The sequence below is a fragment of the Meles meles genome, chromosome 1 (assembly GCF_922984935.1).
Source record: "Meles meles chromosome 1, mMelMel3.1 paternal haplotype, whole genome shotgun sequence".
Lineage (NCBI taxonomy): Eukaryota > Metazoa > Chordata > Mammalia > Carnivora > Mustelidae > Meles > Meles meles.
The window spans coordinates 130209810-130230993 of NC_060066.1; positions in this window are offsets into that span (position 1 = coordinate 130209810).

Consider the following 21184-nt stretch of genomic DNA (forward strand, 5'->3'; position numbering starts at 1 on the left):
TCATGTACAGCCTTTATTTTGATAAAACCAGAATGCAAATACAAGTTTTGAAAACTTAAAAAAAATTTTTTTGAAAGTCTGAACTGGGTGATTCTATTGAAATTTATAAAATACTACTTTTATGGAATTTACTGTGTTGCCAGCAGATGTCAGTGCAACCTAATTAACATTTTTAGCAGCTCAACTACCTGCCAGTAAACTGAGTGAAAAAGTGTCTTAAAATAGCAAAGTAAAAAACCGACTGTCAATGTTTTTGATTAAGAATATCTTCTTCAGGGGAGCTATAGGATAATATAGGTCTTTCAGAAGTTACTTAGCTAAGTGGGTCCTGGTCTAGGTACATCGTATTACATAAAATTTAACACACTGGTATTATTATCATCATAGTCTACGTGACAACAGCATTTCTCCGTGACCTATAAAAAACATGATCTTAATTAAGTACAAAAGCTAATCTGTGATAAAGTGTAAGAATAACAATATTTTTAAAACCCACACATCATAGACACTAGTGCCAAACAAAACTCATTTGTCTCTATGAGGCATATTTACAACCCTTGAAGAAACACATTAATTCCTAATGAATCCTGAAATATCTCTAGTGTGATCGCATTTGCTTTGGAGAACGTAGACTTTAGCTTTTAGCAAAAGTTGTTAATCTAATGCAGTACGAGCAGCACCTATTATGTGAGGAACACGCACTGACATGATCCCGTGGGATTTTTGTAACAAGCCTGCAGTGCAGATACCAGGATCACCCACATTTGAGGATTTAGTAACTGACATTCAGGGAGGTTAGGTAATTTGCCTAATAAATAAAGGTGGCACAGCAAGTCAAAATGACAGACTGCAGTTGATTCCAAGGCTATACTCTTCTCTTAATGCAATACTCTTACCTCTCAGAAGGTAAGAGTATTGGGCCTATTTTTAAAGAGGCTCGTGAAATAGCCTTTTATTGTTGCTTTCTCATCACACTTGGCGTTAAAGCTTTATTTTGCTCAAAAGACTTCTACAACAATGATATGGGACACAATCAGAATTAGTCTAAAATATAGATAGAATAAAGAAGTATGTGTAAGGGCGCCTGGGCAACTCAGTGGCTTAAGCCTCTGCCTTTGGTTCAGGTCATGTCTCAGGGTCCTGGAATCAAGCCCCGCACCGGACTCTCTGCTCAGAAGGGAGCCTGCTTCCCCCTCTCTCTCTGCCTACCTCTCTGCCTACTGGTGATCTCTGTCTGTCAAATAAATATTAAAAAAAAAAAAAAGTATGTGTAAAATTACTTTTAAAAAGCAAAAGCCAGTTTCTTGTAAAGTTAAATATGTATTTTCCATATAACCTAGCAATCCCATGCCTGGGTATTTACCCGAGAGATATGAAAATTTATATCCACACAAAGGCCTGTAGACAAATGTCTACTGAAACTTTATTCATAGCCATCAAAAGCAGAAAAGAACTCAAATTTCCAATAACTAATTAAAGGATAAACATAATTTGGTTTATCCATACATTAGAATGCTTTTCAGCAATGAAAAGGAACAGACTACTGATACACGCAGCAATAGGACTGAATCTCAAATCAGTTAAACCAAGTGAAAAAAGACAGACACAGAAGATTCCATGTATACGATCTTCTGGAAAAGGCAAAACTACAGAAGCAGGAAATAGATCAGTGGTTGCCAGGGCCAAGGCTTTGGGGGGGAGGGGGGGCGGGAATTGACTGTCCAAAGGGCATAAAGAAAATCCAGGGGCTGATAGGAACATTTAGATCTTGTTTGTGGTGGTGGTGCTGTTACTAAATATATTTATCAAAACTCATAAAACCTTGGGATGCCTGGGTGGCTCCGATGGTTAAGCCTCTGGTTCAGGTCATGGTTCCAGGGTCCTAGGATCGAGTCCTGCATCTGGCTCCCTGCTTTGCTGAGAGCCTACTTCTCCCTCTCCCTCTGGCTGCTGCTCCCCCTGCTTGTGCTTTCTCTCTCTATGTCAAATAAATGGATAAACTCTTTAAGAAAAAAAACCTTCATAAAACCATATCCTAAAATTGGTGAATTTTACTTCATGTAAATTTTGCCTCAATAAACAGGCTTTTTTTTTTAAGTAAACAATATTTGACAAAATTCAACATCCATTTATTATAAAAATTCAACAAAGTGTACATAGAGGGAATGTACCTCAGCATAATAAAGGCCATGGATGACAAGGCCACAGCTAACATACTCAGTGGTGAAAGTTTAAAGCTTTTCCTCTAAGATGAGAAATAAGAAAAGGATGCCCACTCTCCCCACTTTTATTCAGCATAATATTGGATGTCCTAACCACAGCAATTAGTCAAGAAGAAGAAATAAAAGACTCATATAAAACATTGGCAATGTCATTAGCAGTAAAACTTATGAAAAATTGAGTCCAATAACAAGAGACAGAGAGGTTAACAACTTAAACATTTGTCCTGGAAGATCTTGCCTAATCTGGGAACGCAGGAGAACAGAAACCAGGATTCTCATATCAAATGGCCAGCCCACTCGCTTGTGACCTTGAGTGAAAAGCATGACTTCTCTCTAAATCTTAGGTAACTCACTGGTAAAGAAATTGCAATAAATATTTGAACTCTTTGACCTTCTTGAACTTCTCAAGCTAGAAAAACAAAACAAAGATCATATTTGCCATTTGGAAAAAAAATCTCCCCCTTGCTGGTCATTAAAGGAAAACTCAGGTCTAATACGTAATTCCTTTGATAGAGAAACGGAATTAATAAAATTAGCTTTATTACTCACCATTCCTTTGGAGAGGGAAATTTTATAATTTGGCCAGCAGGTGTCATGCACTCATCTAGGAAAAACTAACAAGTCTTCATATCGAGATGCTTTTCAGATTAATGTTTCCCTATTATTTTTATCTGGGGTGATTATGAATGTTGTTTCTCTGTACAAATGCAGAGAGGAAGGAAAATGTCCTAAAGATTCAATCTTTTTCTGTTCTAATAAAATATGGCAATTAAATCTATATACTGAGATGGAAATGTCTTACTCCATTATGTTTAATGTTCCAAGATTCTTAGAAAACAGAGTGATGGCTCTTGAACACTGCTTATCCAGTCTTGGCACACTCAGCCCTTTAATGGTATTTCCTTTACTTTCAGTGTCATCTCCAGCATGAAGCCTTCCCCTGGCAACTCACATACCATTAACCTCTGTGTATCCAAATAAAGCAACTGCTACATTGTCTAGTAACATTTTATGCATAGGTCTGTCTCTTCTTTTTTGGCCACACCCCAAACTATAAATTCCTAGGAGGTTCCTGTGCTGCATCCTCAAGTATGTATCAGAGTAGCTTGTGCCCAGTAATGTTTGTCAATGTAAGTGAAGACGTGAACCAACACTTGAACCAATTCTACCTTCTCCCAAATGAGTGGTTTTTTGATGACCAGGTGAAAAGAGAGAGGACCGGCAGGTGGTCAGATCAACAGAAATGTGTAGAGAGACACATGGCTATTTTCCCGGGAGAAGTATTTGGGACAGTTGTAGCTTATCAAACAAAATAAGAGCAGTGCCATACAGAAATGAAAAATTTGGGATAATGGAGTTGGTACATGGCTATGTAATGGACCAGCAGGAAATCTTAACCTTTTTTGCGCCAAAGACCCTTTTAACATCCGGGGAAGCCTAAGGATACCTTCTTGATTTTTTTTTTTTTAAAGATTTTATTTATTTATTTGACAGATAGAGATCACAAGTAGGCAGAGAGAGAGAGACAGAGAGGAGGAAGCAGGCTCCCTGCTGAGCAGAGAGCCCAATGTGAGGCTCGATCCCAGGACCCTGGGATCATGACCTGAGCTGAAGGCAGAGGCTTTAACCCACTGAGCCACCCAGGAGCCCTTCTTGATGTTTTTTAAAAGACATGCTTTTAAAAGACAAAGTAAAATACCTAAGATTACAAAGAAAACTAATTACATTTAAATACAGTTTTCAAAATATGTTTAAATGATTTGTTAATGAGATCTAGCAGTAGGTTTGATAACTACCATACTTTCATAAAAGTGATGAGTGTAAATGATATTTTGAGAAATCTGTGACAACTGTAATATGATATGAAAATATGTTTTTGACAGTCACAGGTACTGCTAATCCTTTGTAGTTTTGCCTACATTCATAATTGATAAAAATGCTAAATTTCAGGCTAGCAAGATTAAAGTTGTACTTCTTCCTCCCTTCTGAATGCACAGACCCCTTAAATTCATGAATTTAATTAAATTCATGAACCACTTGAGGGGGTCTATGGACCAAAAGTTAAGAACCACTGGATCAAAGGAAGTTAAAATGGCAGAAATTTCGGAGTTATGAAATCTGAAGGAGCAAAAGGATTTTCCTTCTACTAGTAGTCTTCTCTCTTTTCCTTCGTGAAGTTCACAGTACTCACGTCCTCACCTCTCATTTACTCTTTGCCCCATCGCAGCAGGGTTGTATCTCTTTTAATGAAACCAGCCTTTTCCGCTTCTTGCTTGATGTCTAGCCATAACACAGTCCCAGGGGTATGTCTTGATCCTCGCCTTGTTTGATTTCTCTTTGGCTTTTGTACTGTTGACTAATGTCTTATAAAACTTCTTTCCTCTTTTGCTTGACTCCGTTTTTCTTGTACCTCTTTGGTTTTTTTTTTCAACCCTCCTACCCATCTCCTCTCAGGCCTGTGGCTATGTCCTGGGGGTTCTATCTACCTTCTGCTCCTCTTCTCACTCTGCATACTCCCTCTGGATGGTCTCATCGATCTAGACTACATCTTTAGGACAAACCTCTTTCTTGAACCTAAGACCCTATATCCATCTATCTATGACACAACTCTTCTTAAATGTACCAGGAAATCCCTCAAACACTATACATCCAAAATTAAACTCACCCTCATCTCCTCCCTGCTTCTTCCCTATGTTCCCTGTTTGGGTGAATTGACACTCTAATGCAAAGCTGGTCAAAAGTCTGGAAACTTTTTGATTTCATCTTTTCCCTTACTCCCAGATATAAAACTAATCGTCAAATTTTCCAGATTATCTACTTTAAGATCTCTCAAGCTTGTTCACTTTTCTCTAGGTCTACCATAACCTCCTTAGACATTTTAATAGCTACCAATCATTGCTTATGATGTGTCAAATACTATGCCAAGTGTTTTATATAGGCTGTTTTATTTAATCCTCAAATCACCTCCTGGGGTAAAAACTACTATGCCTAAAATAACAAATGGGGAGATAGAAGCAAAGGGAGGGAAAGAATTGCCCAAGGTTATAGGGCTTTTAAATAGCAGAGTCAGGATCAGAGTGTTGGTCCACTGGACTCCAAAAGCTGTGAGCCTCCTTGTTGCCCTCATGGTCTCTAGGACTGCCTTCCTGAAATCCATTCATTATGGTACCACTAAAGTTCTTTCAATCACAGGCAAATCTGACTGCCTGTACATTTGCAGTGTTCCTGAAACTCCTCCACTGGGCTTCCCGCTTACCTCTCCAGCTTCCTCTCTTGCCACCACCCAGCTTGCACTCCACACGTGGCTGCTTTTCATTCCTTCAGCACACTTCCTTCTTCTACCCAACTCTTCCGGTCTGCTCAGGCTGCCTCAACCAAGTACCACACACTGGGTGTCTTAAACAACAGAAACGGACTTTCTCACAGTTCTGGAGGCCAGAAGTCTGAAATTCAAGGTGTTAGCAGGGTTGTTTCTTCTGAGGCTTCTCTCCTTGTCTTGCAGTTGGCCGCCTCCTCTGTGAGTCCTCACATGGTCTCTCTGTGAGCAATGCATCCCGGTTGTCTCTCTGTGGATCCAAACTTCTTTCTTATAACACCAGACAGAATGGATTAGGGCCACCCTAAAGGCCTCATTTTAACTTAAACACCTCTTGAAAGGCCCTGACTCCAATTAGAGTCACATTCTGAAATTCTGGAGGTTAGGGCTTCACCCCATAAACTAAGGAGAAGACACAATTCAGCCCCTAACACCCACTCACCCAGCTAACTCCAACTTACGTCTCTTGACTCATTCGTTTGTACCACCTACTCTGGGAAGTCTTCTCTGGCTACCCCAGGTCGGATTTAAGGGCCTCTGCCATTAATACTGTTACTGCTCCTAGGCTTCTCTATTACAGCATTTACCATTCTGTATTGTGATTACTTTTTCACTTCTTGAAGCACCCCCCTACCCCCCACCCAGCACCTTGAGGGCAGAACACACCTCAGTATTCATTTTTCTAGCCGCAGCCCAAAACCTGGTAGGAAGATCACATAAGCGTTTAACCAGCCAATTAGTCAGTTCACAATTTGTTAGTTAATAATTTCCAAAAGCTTATTCTGGTCAGGGACTTTTCAACAAATGAAGGATATGGTGATGAACAAGACGAGGTAATTCCTCTCCTCTCATGGAGTTGGCATTTTAGCAGGCAAACAATTAAGTAGGTAAAAACAAACAAACAAAAATATAAAAATAGAAATTTAATACTGATGAAGAAAATAAAATAGGTAAGTGATGGAGAGCAGCTTTAGGGGACTTCTTTGGCTGGGGGTCCAGGGAAAGCTGGAAGGAGACATTTGAGATGCTACTTGAATGAGGAAATGTAACTATGTGTGATCTGTGGGAAGAGAAGAATTTCAAGCAGAGGGAAACATCAGAGGCACAGGCCGTGAAATGGAAACGAGCCTGGCAAGTCTGAGAGACAAGAAGAATGCCAGAGCGAGTACAGGGCAGTGACAGATGGTGAGACTAGAAGGACAGAATGTCAGAAGCTTGAACTGTGTTCTAAGAGCAGAGGAAGCCACTGAAAATTCAGGCTGGGGCTGGAGACGTTGTGACTTATATCCTTAATAATATTGCTCTGGGCAGCAGGTTTTAGAAGGGCAAGGGTGCAGCTGGGAGACCAGTGGAGAAATTGCTGGCAATGACCTAGATCAGTGGTTCTCAATCAAGAGTGCTTTTGCACCCCTGGGCCCCTGGAGGACATTTGGCACAGTCAATAGAGATTTTTGGTTGTTACAACTTTTCAGTGGGCATATAGTGGCTAGAGGTCGGGGATGCTATTAAACATCCTACCTCACACAGGACATCCCCTCATGACAAAGAATTATCTGGTCAATGTGTTGATAATGCCAAGGTTAAGAAACCCTGATAAAGAGAGAAATGATGGTGGTTTAATTGGGAGATAGCAATTGAGGTTGTGGGAAGTTAGTTAGCCTTAAGATGCATCTGGAGATTGCTGTAAGCTGTACAGGACTTGTGAACTCCTAGGTTTGGGAGTGATGAGGAACTGTGATGAGGAACACTGAGGATGAGTCATTAAAGCACAGGCGATATTTAAAGCTATGAGGCTGGGCAAAATCACCCAGGGGGATAATGTAAACAGAGATGGGAGAAGGGCCTGGTGGAACCATGGATCACACCGGGATTAGAATCCTGTGAGAGGAGACAGAGCCAACACACAAGACAAGTATGAGGTCCTTAGGAAGGCCGGAGAGTTTGTGTGCCAAGTTCAGGGGAGAGGGGCCTGAGGAGCAGGGGCATTTCTTCTACTGAAAAAGGAGGGAAGGCAAAGTCCATGAACAGGGATGTAGGCAAGCGAGTGGATTTCATAGTGGAAAGGAGAGCAGTTCCCACCTTATTGCTCTGTTCTCTCTATGAACTGAGGTCAGAGTATGAGTACCAGTTGGGAGTGAGTGTGAGTTTGTGCGTGTGCGTGTGTGTGTGTGTGTGTGTGAGAGAGAGAGAGAGAGAGAGATACTAGACATGTGAGAAGAGAGGATATTATGAAACAGTTAACTTGGAGCAGGGTAAGAAGTCAGCATGGAAATGAGTTAGAATGGCCTAATAGTGTTTTGAACCACTTGAGATTCACAGTCACAAATTTAAAGTGAGTACAGTCGGTACAACTTCTTGATTAAAAATTAATAACCTCTCTTGAATGAATAAAATGTCACAGTAACAATAATATTAACAGCTACCATTTCTTGACCACTTACAATAGAGCATGCATCATCTTTTACAGAACAATCTTTATATATATATTATTATTCTCAAACAACCCTACATGATAGGCATTATTATCCTTAATTAACTGATAAAGAAGTTAGGACTCAGGGAAATTAAGTAAATTCTTCAAAGCCGCACAGTAAAAGGACAATATTCAGAGCTGGGTCAGTGGACTCCAAAGCTCATATTCTTTTTTTTTTTTTAATATTTTATTAATTTGACAGAGAGAAATCACAACTAGGCAGAGAGGCAGGCAGAGAGAGAGGAGGAAGCAGACTCCCTGCGGAGCAGAGAGCCCGATGTGGGGCTCGATCCCAGGACCCTGGGATCATGACCTGAGCCGAAGGCAGAGGCAAAGCTCATATTCTTAACGAGTGTTTTCTATCCTACTCAGAAAAACACTGTCCTGTGCAGGGCTCTGTAATTTCCCTATTCTTTTCAGTAGGCCGAAGATGTCAGCAATTCCCGGAAGAGTTGTGGGATAAGTGGAGATAATGTTAGAGGAAAAAAATCACCTGAGGTTCATTGAAAATGCATAAGATTGACTGGTATAATTTGTTTGTTTGTGATTTTTCTCTTTCAAGATCCTCCTTGAGGCTTACTTAAATCCAGTTTTACCTGTTTATCCAAATGGTCGAGGGAGGGCATGCAGAGAGATAAACATACTGGGAAGGGAACGGGGTACAGCATGTGATTTGGCCTCAGCCTCTAACCCCCAGTGGGACAGTCTGGAGTTCTGAAAAGGGACGAAATTACTTCTAACAAGGAAACATTCTACTTCCCCCACCTCCCACTCTGGTAGCAATGGAGATGTGAGGGTTGAGAGTTTCTTGAAGACCTCAAGAGATTATCTGAAAAGAATGCAGATTTTCCTTTGTAATTTGACCCTGACCACACATGCCGCTCACTACCATTCTTGGCAGCAGTGTGGTTCACAACAGGACTGCAGTTACAGACTACATGCAAATGTGACAGTTCCTTCGAGTCAGACCCACTGCAGCAAAATGTTCCATTGAGTGTCCATCATGTAAAATAGCTGTCAGCCATACTCTTGACTGTCCTCCCTCCAACAATTAAAAAAAAAATTAGGGTCTGTTGATTTTCTTCTTCTCCTCCTTTTTTTATGAGGATACTGGGTAGAAGAGAACAAGGACTGGACAAGCTCCAGATCTGATTAATTTCCATACAGCATTGCTGATACGATTGTGTATCACGTGGAAAGTTGTGTTTGTTCTGGATCAGTTTCAGTAATATTTACCTACCATTTGCCATTAACCACCCTAATGCTGCTCTACTATTAAAACGCTATTTAAAAACAACAACAATAACAAAACCTTCCAACTTTCCTGACACCTTTGTTCAAATACTTATGAAAGATTGAGGCTCCTGGATGGCTTAGTCCGTTAAACATCCGACTCTTGATTTCAGCCTAGGTCATGGTCTCCCCGTGTGGGACTTCACACCCGGTGGGGGGGTCTGCTTGAAGATTCTCTCCCTCTGCCCCTCCCACACTTGCGTGGATCCACACTCTCTTTCTCTCTCAAATAAATAAGTAAATCTTTAAAAAACACTTATGAAAGATCAGTAATTCTCAGCATTTTAGACCTACTTGTTTTTTTTTGAGCCGCGTTTTGAGTAATTTGTCTATTTTCACCACAGTGATTATGACATATGTTGACTAGGAGAGGCACTGTACTTGACACTGGTGAGACAGCATCTCTCTTTTACACACAGCAGGTTAAGCCCCTATGTATTTGGTTCTTCTTCTCCAGGAAAGAGTTTAAGAAATCATGTAGCATTCCACAAAATTTGTTAACCCCCTTCTGCCTAGCACTGTTTGAGATACAACAGAGGAGAAGAAATGTACACTGTTCTTAAGGAATGGGAAAAGACAACAATATCAAGTGTGACAGAGTACAGGGAGCTTTACCAGAGGGATAGAGGGAAACAAAAAGAAAAAACACAACACGCCACCTACATAATGTTCTAACCTTTCTGTCCTAAGGTGATGCCACTGACCATTTCTCACTCTGATGCTTCATGACCAACAGGGCTTTGCAGAGAGGCGATGGGCTGGTACCATTTACCATCAGGGAACCTGGGTTCAGGAGTCAAATAGACCCAGGTTGAAGTTACGTATCCATCACTCAGTAGGATGCGAAGGTGGCAAGTTTGTTAACCTCAGTGAGTCCAAATTCCTGTATTTTCGAACTAAATCTTATCGCAGGGAGGCAATATTGTGTAGTGTCTGCGAGGTAAAGCTCTGTTGCTAGGCTGCCTGGACTCACAGTCAGCTGACCCTGAGCGAGTGATTTCATCTCTCCATTACTCAGCTCTCCAAATGCGTGATAGGGGACAATAATTTTACCTATGTCATTGGTTCTGGGGTGGACTAAATGATTAAAGTGCCTAGAACAGTGGCAGGCATATTATAACTGGTCAATAAATGTTAGCTATTACTATTATGGTTATTATTATTATCATCTCCTTCAATTGTAATTGAAAAGTAAATGAAATAATGGAAGCAAAGTAACTAGCATAGTTCCTAACACCTACTAATTATGTACTAAATGAGATAAATAAAACTAATTGAATGAAATGCCGCATTCTCACCTTTCTCTCATCAAGCCTCTAGCCATGATCTCAACAGAGGGAGCTTCTATTTTTATTTCTTTATTTACTTATTTTTTAGAAAGAGAGAGAGCACAAGCAGAGGTAGGGGCAGGGGGAGAGGCAGAGCATCTTTTTTTTAAAATTAACATATAATGTATTTTGGTTTCAGAGGTACAGGCCTGTGATTCATCAGTCTTATGTAATACCCCAGTATTCATCATTTCACATGCCCTCCTTACTGAAGAGAAATTTAAGCAGGTTCCATGACCAGCACATGGAGCCCGACATGGCGTTATGACCCTCAGACCATGATCTGAGCCAAAATTAAGAGTCTGACACTTAACTGAGCCTTAAAATGTTTAAAAGGGAGGGAGTTTAAAAATGTTAGGGAGTTTAAAACAGAGGGAGTTTAAAAATGTTAAGTCAGATGGGGATGCCTGGGTAGCTCAGTCGGTTAAACGTCTGCCTTCAGCTCAGGTCATGATCCCAGGGTCCTGGAGTGGGAGTCCTGCACTGGGCTCCCTGCTCAGCGGGATGCCTACTTCTCCCTCTACCTCTGTGTATGCCCACACTCTCTTGCTCTCTCTGTCTCAAATAAATAAGATCTTTTTTAAAATGTTAAAATCAGATATATCACAATTCTTCTTATAGTTTCCAGAAGTTTTTCTGACTCACTCAAGAATTAAAGGCAAAATCCTCTGGGTGTCTTATAAGTCCCTCAGTGATATGGTCCTGCCCTCCCTGCCTCACCTCATAACCTACCATTCTATGTCCCACTAACCCTGCCTCAGCTACATGTGTTCTGGGCTGTTCCTTGAACACACAAAGCCGACTGCCATCTCCTACTTGGGCTGTTGCTTCTCCCAGGAAGGCTCTTCTTCCCTCAGGTACTGGTGTGGCGGGCATCTTCCAGCTGCTCAGAGCTCTGCTCACATGTTTCCTTTCCAGGGAGGCCATCCTCTTCCTGCTATCCCCTTATTCTGCTTCATGGTTCTGCTTAGGACGCTGCTATGTGATACACCCTATGTTTTACCTATCTCTTTATCTAGATCTTGTCTTCCTAAGCTAGAAGGTAAGGTAACTTTTGTAATTTTGATTTGCTAGACATATCTATTTAAATACCTATCAATGATCAGTTTCAAAAATTGACTATAATCTAGGCCTTGAAGCAAAAGTTGACATATTTCAAATTATTTTCAAAACATGTTTACTGGATACAACTTAACTAAATTAAAAGTCAAACATAACAATGAATTTTGGAACACTGAAAATAAAATAAAATAAAATGGGAAAAAAAAGTCAACCGTAAAAGACAAGCAAAAAAATTCTTATATACTTGGAAAGGAGAAATTAAGATGTGTACTAAAAGTATTTATAACTAAAAATAATAAAAATATTCCATAACAAAACATAAGAGGCCAGCAAAAGTAATTTTTAGAAAAAAAGATACAGCTTTAAATGCTCACATTAAGAAAGAATAAACAAGCTGTACATACAACCTAAAAAGAAGAAGAAGAACAGAAGAAAAACAAACATTTGAAGAAAGAATATAATAAAGCTAAGGAAAAAATTTACAGTTTAGAAAATATAAGATATAGTAACTAGGATCTACAAAGTCAAAGTTGGTTCTTTAAAGAAACTATTAAAACAGACAAACCTCCAGAAAGATTGATAAAGGAAACTAAAGTTGGCACAAATACATAATAAGGTTTGCAAGAGAAAATGAAGATAAATTCATATCCAGGAAAATTTTTTAAAGATAATGATACTTCAGTTGATTTATGCTAATAAGCTGAAAATTTAGAAAAATATATAACCCTTTATCAATAGTTCAATAACCATTAAAAACACTAACAAAATAATTGTGCATCTCCCTAAAGAAAACAGCAATCTCCGATGATTTTATTGGAATGTTCTACCAGATTTTCAAGGCAAAATTTATTCCATCTTTTGCAAACTCTTTGAGAAAATAAAAAAAGAAGGAACATTCCCTACTGTATTCTGTGAGTTCCATATAACCTTAATAACAACCAGACAAGGACTGTATGAGAAAAGAAAATTACAGGCTAATTCTACTTAATGTAGATTGAAGAATCCTACACAAAATTAGTAAACTAAAACGTACGTATATATATATATATATATAGACATATATATATATATATACGTTTTAGTTTATAGTTTTTTACTATAGTAAAAACTATATAGTATAGTATAGTTTTAGTTTTATATATATATACGTTTTAGTTTACTAATTTTGTGTAGGATTCTTCAATCTACATTAAGTAGAATTAGCCTGTAATTATATTATTTTGTATATATATATATACGTATATATATAATGCATATATATATAACAATATATAATGTAAAGAATCTTGATACATTATGATCAAGTTAGATTATCTCAAGAAATGCAAGGCTGATATAACTTCAGAAAAATTTTCGATGTTATTCATCAGAAGAATTAATTAAAGCAGCTATATCCTATAAATTCTCTCTTGGAAATTTGAAGTTATCCCAAGGAATATTTGGGAAAGAAAAAAAAATTGTTTGAATTTAAACCCAAAGTTCCTAAATTTGCCTGGCTCTGCCTAAACTGTTGTTTTTATTTTTGTTTAAACACCTAGCAGAGGGCGCCTGGGTGGCTCAGTGCGTTAAGCCTCTGCTTTCAGCTCAGGTCATGATCTCAGGGTCCTGGGATCGAGTCCCGCATTGGGCTCTCTGCTTGGCAGGGAACCTGCTTCCTCCTCTCTCTCTCTCTCTCTCTCTGCCTGCCTCTCTTCCTACTTGTGATCTCTCTCTGTCAAATAAATAAATAAAATCTTTAAAAAAAAAAAAAACACCTAGCAGAATGAAGGAGTGAAAAATGAAAGCAAATTATTCTCCCACATCTGAGTTTTGTCCTTCAAAACATCATGTTTCATATCGTAATTGTGCCCCTGGATATAGATTTATTTTCTCTTATTGTGAGATTTCTATCCAAATTCACACAAACTTTATAAGAAACTTTTTTTTTTAAAGATTTTATTTATTCATTTGACAGAGATCACAAGTAGGCAGAGAGGCAGGTGGAGAGAGAGGAAGGGAAGCAGGCTCCCTGCTGAGCAAAGAGCCTGACGTAGGGCTCTATCCCAGGACCCTGAGATCATGACCTGAGCCGAAGGCAGAGGCTTTTAACCCACTGAGCCACCCAGGCACCCCTATAAGAAACTTTAGAAAGGCATTATTTTATTACTAAGTTTGGTAATCAACATCTGCTCCATTCTTTTATTTTGCAATTTATAATTTCAAAATTTAAAAAGAACTTGTTACTTCTGGAACATGACCTGTGTTTTTTAAAAAATCACTAGAATAGTCGATGATCAAGTTTCTTTTGCCAGATTTATGTAGAAGTTTAGTGAAATATTTATTGAGCCTAACATAGGACAGGTACCGGGCAAAGTGCCCTACAAGCATGAACCTGTCTCTTAGAGAATTAAAGAAACTGGCCCACGGTCACTACTCCCAAAATATCTGACTTTAAAGATCAGCCTTTTTCTGCCAGATTTGGAAAAAGAAGTAGCAGACTGAGACATTTTTCTTGATAGTTACAGAAATTCAGTACAGATAGTACAAAATAGTTACTTCCTTTCTTACGTCTAGTTTCATTTTTCTCAGATATTTTTGTATTGGGACCTTAGCCAGATGATTTTTTCAATTTTGCTGGACACTCTATCGATATAAAATTTTTTCATTGAATTTTATATAAGTAAATATATAAACAAATAATTTTATATAAATAAATTCTCATTTGGATAAGCTCACTTAGCATCCTTCACAAATTACAGTAATTTGTGGTAGGAATTTGGTTCAATATAAAAAATCATTGGTGGATTTTTTGTATAAGAGGGAACTTCCATGACCTCTATGTTTGAACTGTGGGAAGGATGAAAGGGAAGAGAATTTGTGTTTGCTTCATGGAATCTTCCAGGTCTTTAAGACTCCCTGCATTGTATTCTATTACCTCCTGACCTTTCATATTCAGCCTAGATTTTATCATTAATGATTTATAACTTATCTTAATAACTTATGCAACTCTTCTGCCTCTTTGCCAGGGACCCGCCCTACCTGAGAAAGCCCCAACACTGGAAACCCTAAAAAATACTTTTGCTGCTATTCTATTCAGTCAGCTAAATTCTAAGAAAAAAAAAGTTTCCCAATCATACAATTACCCCTCTGTAATTTTAGTTTTTCAAAATTTGCTGGGCATTCCATACTGCTTACCAAACTATTCCTTGTTGGAACTAAGGTTAGCTGTATTTCTCTTTCTTCTTCGGCAACTGTCTAGTAGCATCATTTTTTCTGCTCAAGCCTTTAGTTTACTTCTTCTCCTCACTTACAGAAAAGAAATTCTCTTTCTTCTTTGTGGAAAATACTGAAGCCATTAGACCATCATTAGAGCAGTGCTTTAAAAGATTTACCTCCTGGGGCACCTGGGTGGCTCAGTCTGTTAGGCATCTGCCTTTAGCTCAGGTCATGATCCCGGGGTCCTGGGATAGAGTCCTGCACTGAGCCTGGTTCCCTACTTGGGGTGGCGGAGGGTCCTATTTCTCCCTCTCCCTCTGCTCCCCTCTCTCTGTCTCTCGCAAATAAATAAATAAAAAATCTTAAAAAAAAAAAAAAAGATCTTTCTTACATTGTTTGTTTTCATTCCCAGTTAGTTGCATGTATTTGTTGTTGTTTCAAATGACATATCCCTAATACAATATCATCCATAGAAGAAAAGTAGTTACTAAAGGTGTTTCTTTTTTAGGAAGCTATCCTAGTGTTTTTAGTCATCTGGATAATCCCAAGTTCTCGGTGAATCTTCAAAACCCATTTTAAATGGATTAGAAAACAGGCACACAAAGTCCCTTAATATATTATAATTAAGAGCAGCTAGACTGGTGAATCTTGCTACATTCCAATTATTTTACTATTATTTTATAATATTTGGAAAATATTATTTTTCAAGTGTCTTTTTTTTTTTGCTAACACATTTGGTTGAGTATAGGTAAATAAATTTAACTATTTATTATTATTGACACAATTCTTTTTATAAGACCATATTAAATAGCTCCAAAATAAATTTAATGGATCTCTATTGCTATAACTGATCTATTCAGTCTTGTGCTGGGAACTTCACTGGTCTTATTTCATGAATACCACTAAGATGGTCTTAGGTAATCACAGTAATGGTATTTTGAGGCATCAGAATAATTACACACACACACACACACACACACGCTTCAAAGGTAGATTAAACCAGATGGTTTAATTTGTAAGCTGGGATAGAGACTACATCTTGTGCTTTTCTCTGTGCCTCAGGGGGCATAATGCAGACAAATGAATACGGCAGTCACATTATACTTGGATGAATAGTAAGAGGGGCTGTGGGTATCAGTCATGTTCCTATGACTCTGAAACAGTTGCTTGCGGTCACATCCTGACTCCATTACTTCTTAGCTGTGTGACTTTGAGCAAATGATAAAATTCTCTGAGCCCCAGATTCTCAGTCATTCACTGTGCATAATAATCAGATCCCCCTCACTGTGGATTTTTGTGATTCATTTAAATGAATCCATACTTGTAAGTATTCAAGATAGTACCCAACACATAATAAGCTTTCAGTTAGTCTTAGCTGTTATCACTCAGAATAGATATGCCAAAGCGGAGCACTTCCCTTTTAATACTTTGCATATACATATTTTCTAAAACTGTTACTCCAGAATGATCTGCCCAGAGCAACTGGTCAATGAGATTCTTCCTGCAGTGAGGGCTAGATGAATATTATGGTGCTAGATCAGTTCCTGACACATAGTAGACATCAATAAATACCAGCTTGCTTTCTCTCTTTTCTCCCTTATCTTTCATGTCCTTTGCTTCATGTCTCTTTCTGACAGCCGCTCTTACTATTATTGTATTGTGAATAACTTTTTGGCATTGGTAATCCTGCAACTTTGATCTCAAGATGTCTATTATTCTTTGGATCTTTCATCTTCATTTACAAGAAAATCTTGGCTCTGTCATCAGATACGCCTGAATTTAAATCTTGGCTCTGCCACTGAATCTCAGTCTTTTTTTGCTCATTGGCAACAAGAGGATAATTTAATCTATTTTACAGGGTTGTTGAGAGGGTTAGGGTGATTATATGTTGTGTTCCTATGCTTGGCACATAGTGGGTGATCAAAATCTATTAGTTCCTTCCCTCCATAAACTGATTTCCCTCATTTCATATTTTTCTGCAGTAATTTATTTCTGTAAGGGATGGAGATAAAATTCTTAATTGATGTTATCCCACATCTTTTTTACAGGATTTAAAATTTTCATTTTCCACAAGAACTGAAGTAGTTCTGAATCCTCCAACCCCTTTTAAGGAGTAGGTGAGGGCCTATATGAAATACAGAACTTTATAATAAAATAAACCTGCAATTTATTGGTGGTTGTAATTTTCACTTAAATTATTATTTAGGGGCATTAACCATCAAATTTCTCATACATATTGAGGGCTAAGTGCGAAGTTCTCAGATTACAAATCTGAAATTTTAAGAAAATAATTTTATTTTCCTGTAGCAACTTAGTTTCTGTTGCAAAAATTCCCTCAGGACGATGATCTCCATTTATACAACCACCTCTGCTAGTTAGCCTGCCAAGAATTTAATGTCCTTATTTTCTGGTTGTGCCACAACTCCCTCCCCTTGCTTCTTCCTTGCCCCTCTCTTTGGGGGCAGTGGAACAATCCGGTCTAGCAGCATGGATAGAAGAGATGAAGGGTAAAGGTAACATGGAGGAAAAACAATTAATACTACACAATATCATCCCCCAAATAAGGATTTTATCTAGATTTTTAAGTATTTCAGTCTCAATTGGATTTAGGTTTTCTGCGAACCCAAAACACATGTGTGAGAGAGCAGTTTACATTTTCATATGAAAAGATCTTCTAGTACGCTTTGATTTCTGACAACAGACTTAGCTGCAGAATTTTTGTGTCCAGATAGTGCATACTGGACAAGTATACTCATGGAGAGTAACTTAAGACTCTTCCATCTTCAACAATCTGGTTCAGTGTAATATTTGATATTTTCAATTTTTTAGTTATTTACTCCTAAAGTCTTCTTTGACCCATGAAGAGGAAACTTTATACTTTCAGAGTTCCAAGTATTACTTCTATGGTAGCCTTTAACACTCTGTTTGCCATATCCCTTAATAGACGACTCACTGAAGCCCTGATCAGTGTCTACTTCACTGTTGCATCCCTAGGGCCTAGCCTAGTACCTGGCTCATACGAAGAGTACAGAAACTGCTTAGATGAATAAATGAAAAAATTCATTGGTATTATTTAAACCTTTTCTCATCTATCCTCAATATATGAGAGGAAAGGAATAAGTATAAGAAGTGTTGTAGAGGTCTTTTAGTCCAATCATCTTTACTCAAAGTAAGAATCCTATATATAGACTCTCTACAGAGAGTCAGGCTTTTGCTAAAATATTTCCAGAAGAGGGAATATAATTAGCTTTTTCCTTTTATGGGTAGTTCACATTTTTAGAAAGTGCTTTTTTTTAATTGAATCAAAATCTGCCTCTGTTTCTAGCTGCCCTTTGGAGTTTTGTAGATTTGAACTTCTATAGTATAATTCTCCAAATTTGTTCAAAACACACATAATCAAAAACATTCAGAAGGTGGTAAGACAGTTCCTCTTTGATAACAGAATCACCATCAGCTGGAATATCTTTTTTTCCTCCAATAAAATACGCAAGTCTTGCTTTTGTACTAGTCATAGAAATGTCAGAAATGGAAAAGGACAGAAATACTGGTGGGCATGGCTATCATAGTCAAGGAGGGGAAATCAGCTTCGATGTGAGAGGAGCATTGCTTAAGTGCTTTGTGATAAGATTATATAATACAATATGTGGATTCATTTCTGGTTGTTGTGGTATCTTATACTAGAAAACACTCACCAGAATTTCTCTAGATACTCCCAGATCTGTACTGCCTAGCTGTCATTCTCACCTCAGTTCGATGAAAGCCTGAAATGACCTTCTCTTCTTAACCAGCTACTTCTACCAACTACCCTATCATTGGCACCGTCATTTCCCTGGCTTTGTAAAATATGAGGTCCGCTTATCCTGCCCGTCCCCTCATCCTGTCAGCTGCTCAATCGTGGCCATGCCTCCCCTGCTGTGCTTCTCACATCCACTTCTGCCTCTCCAGTGAGACTGACCAGTGGCCCTCACCCTTGGTGTGATTCAACTTCTGCTTCCCTTCCTCATTCCAGCTTCCATCCCATTTTCATCCAAAAGGCAGGCCACAGCCATACTAGGTGTTTCTTAATTCTTCTGTCATCGGTGTATCACCTGATTTAAAACCCACAACATATGGATGTCCTGCTGCACCAAAGGCTAACCTCCTCTGCCTCCTCCTTTTCTCTAACCCTCTCCCCGCCCCCCACTCTCACACTGCACAGCTTTATTTTAGCCACTGTGTCTCCCAACCACTCCCCACCCCAGACTCCAGGTCCTCTCCAGTGGGCACCCTCCCTTCCTGCCATGTACCTGCCCCCACCCACCCACGACCCCACCCACGACCATGTTATATTTGCATTTGTATGACCTTCTCTCTCTTGGGGGCCTCTGTTCTTAAGCCCACCCTAAGTCCTATTTTTTTTCTTTCTTTTTTTTTTTAAGATTTTATTTATTTATTTGACAGACAGAGATCACAAGTAGGCAGAGAGGCAGGCAGAGAGAGAGGAGGGGAAGCAGGCTCCCCGCCAAGCAGAGAGCCTGATATGGGGCTCAATCCCAGGACCCTGGGATCATGACCTGAGCTGAAGGCAGAGGCTTAACCCACTGAGCCACCCAGGCGCCCCACTAAGTCCTATTTCTTTCACGAATTTTTGTTCCAGTGATTCCAGGCGCTGTTCATCTCCTTCCCTTTCTCTCCTTTGTCATTTTTATTGTGAATGGCTAGCAAAAGTAAATAAAACTTATGTGTACAGTTTAACAAATGCTTGTAAAGAGAACACCCAGGAGATCACCACTCAGATGGGAAAGAGACTATTACTGGAAAATACTGGAATACACTGAGAGCCTGCTCCTTGCTCCCATGTGTCTCTGCCCACCCAATTCGACAGTACTAATAGTCAGTACCTCATAATTTAGCACTTACAGTAATTAAGTACTCTCTTGCTTTCCTTTACGGCTTCAGTGTATTGATTTTATTCCTCTTACTCAGTTGTAGGCTCTCGAAGGGCAGTGCCTATACTGACTATTCTTTAGAATAATACCCCAGTGTCTCAAGCAGTGTTAAGCGAATATGAGTATTTGACAGATACTGGCTCATTAATTACAGACTAAGAAAAAGCAACACTGAGAAAAAACAATATATATGTTTATGTCCAAGAACTAACATTGTTATATATTTCAAACACATGTGACCATTAGAAAATGGCACAGTTCTATTCTGCTAAGTTCTTTTCCAACGATTATGCCCCCTGGTTTTAGGGGCTCCCCCACCCCCTTTAGATGGCACTTAGCTTTCCTGGAGATTCCTCAGGGAATTTCCAGTTTTGCAAAGCACAGTGTACTAAAATACCTTAACAGTGAATAGAAATCCATGACAACACTACAAAAACACCAGAGAGTCTTTCCCTTATTTCAGTTAAAAAACAAAACAAAACAAAACAACAACAACAAAACTAAAAACCCTGCTATAATCACGAAACAGCCTTTCTCTTCCACGGCATAATTCTCTCAGGAAACAACTTTCCATGGTATCCAAATGTCTTTAGAGTTAAATGCCGTAGCAAATGTTGGTAACATTTCTTATGTGGAAAGTTTCATCACACAGAACTTCCAGGCAAGGCTTCATGCCAGTAAAAGGGAAGAAAAGTTAAATGTATAATAAACAAATAAAGAAAAGTAAACACAGGAAATACATATAAACAAACCAAAAAAAGAGATATCTGTATAAGTAAAAATGGGACTCAAGGAAATTATGCAGTGTAAATTACATAAAAGATGCACAAAGTATGCCAATGATGGCACATCAAAATACAGCATATATATTACAAGGCCCTTTTAATTTTAAAATTTGGTCACCTCTCTGAACCACGGAGCTGTTGGGTTAAAAAGGTCTTCTTGCATAGGAGAATCTGAGATTTAACAGCAGAAGGAAGGAAACCTGTATTTTTGTCTTATCCTGAAAATTTCAGTGACTAGGGCAAAATTCATTGCACTGAAGAATTATTTCTGGCTCAGGCTAATTATAATGAAACGGGAGAGATAAGCAGGAAGAAAATCACATTTATTGAAATGGGTTTCTTTACAACAGCTAATGTCATGCACCAGCCACTGAAACATCTATATGAGGGATAGTAAGCTACTAAACTTGGCATCTGACATGCAGCACCCAATCCATCCAACAACTAAACTAAACCGTCAAGCTTCAGATAGGAAGAGAAGGACAGACATGATTCAGAAGAGTCAGTTGTTTGTTTGTTCAGTCAATAAATACTTGTTGAGCTTCTACCTTGTGCCAGGCCCTGTTGTGTCTACTTGTGATA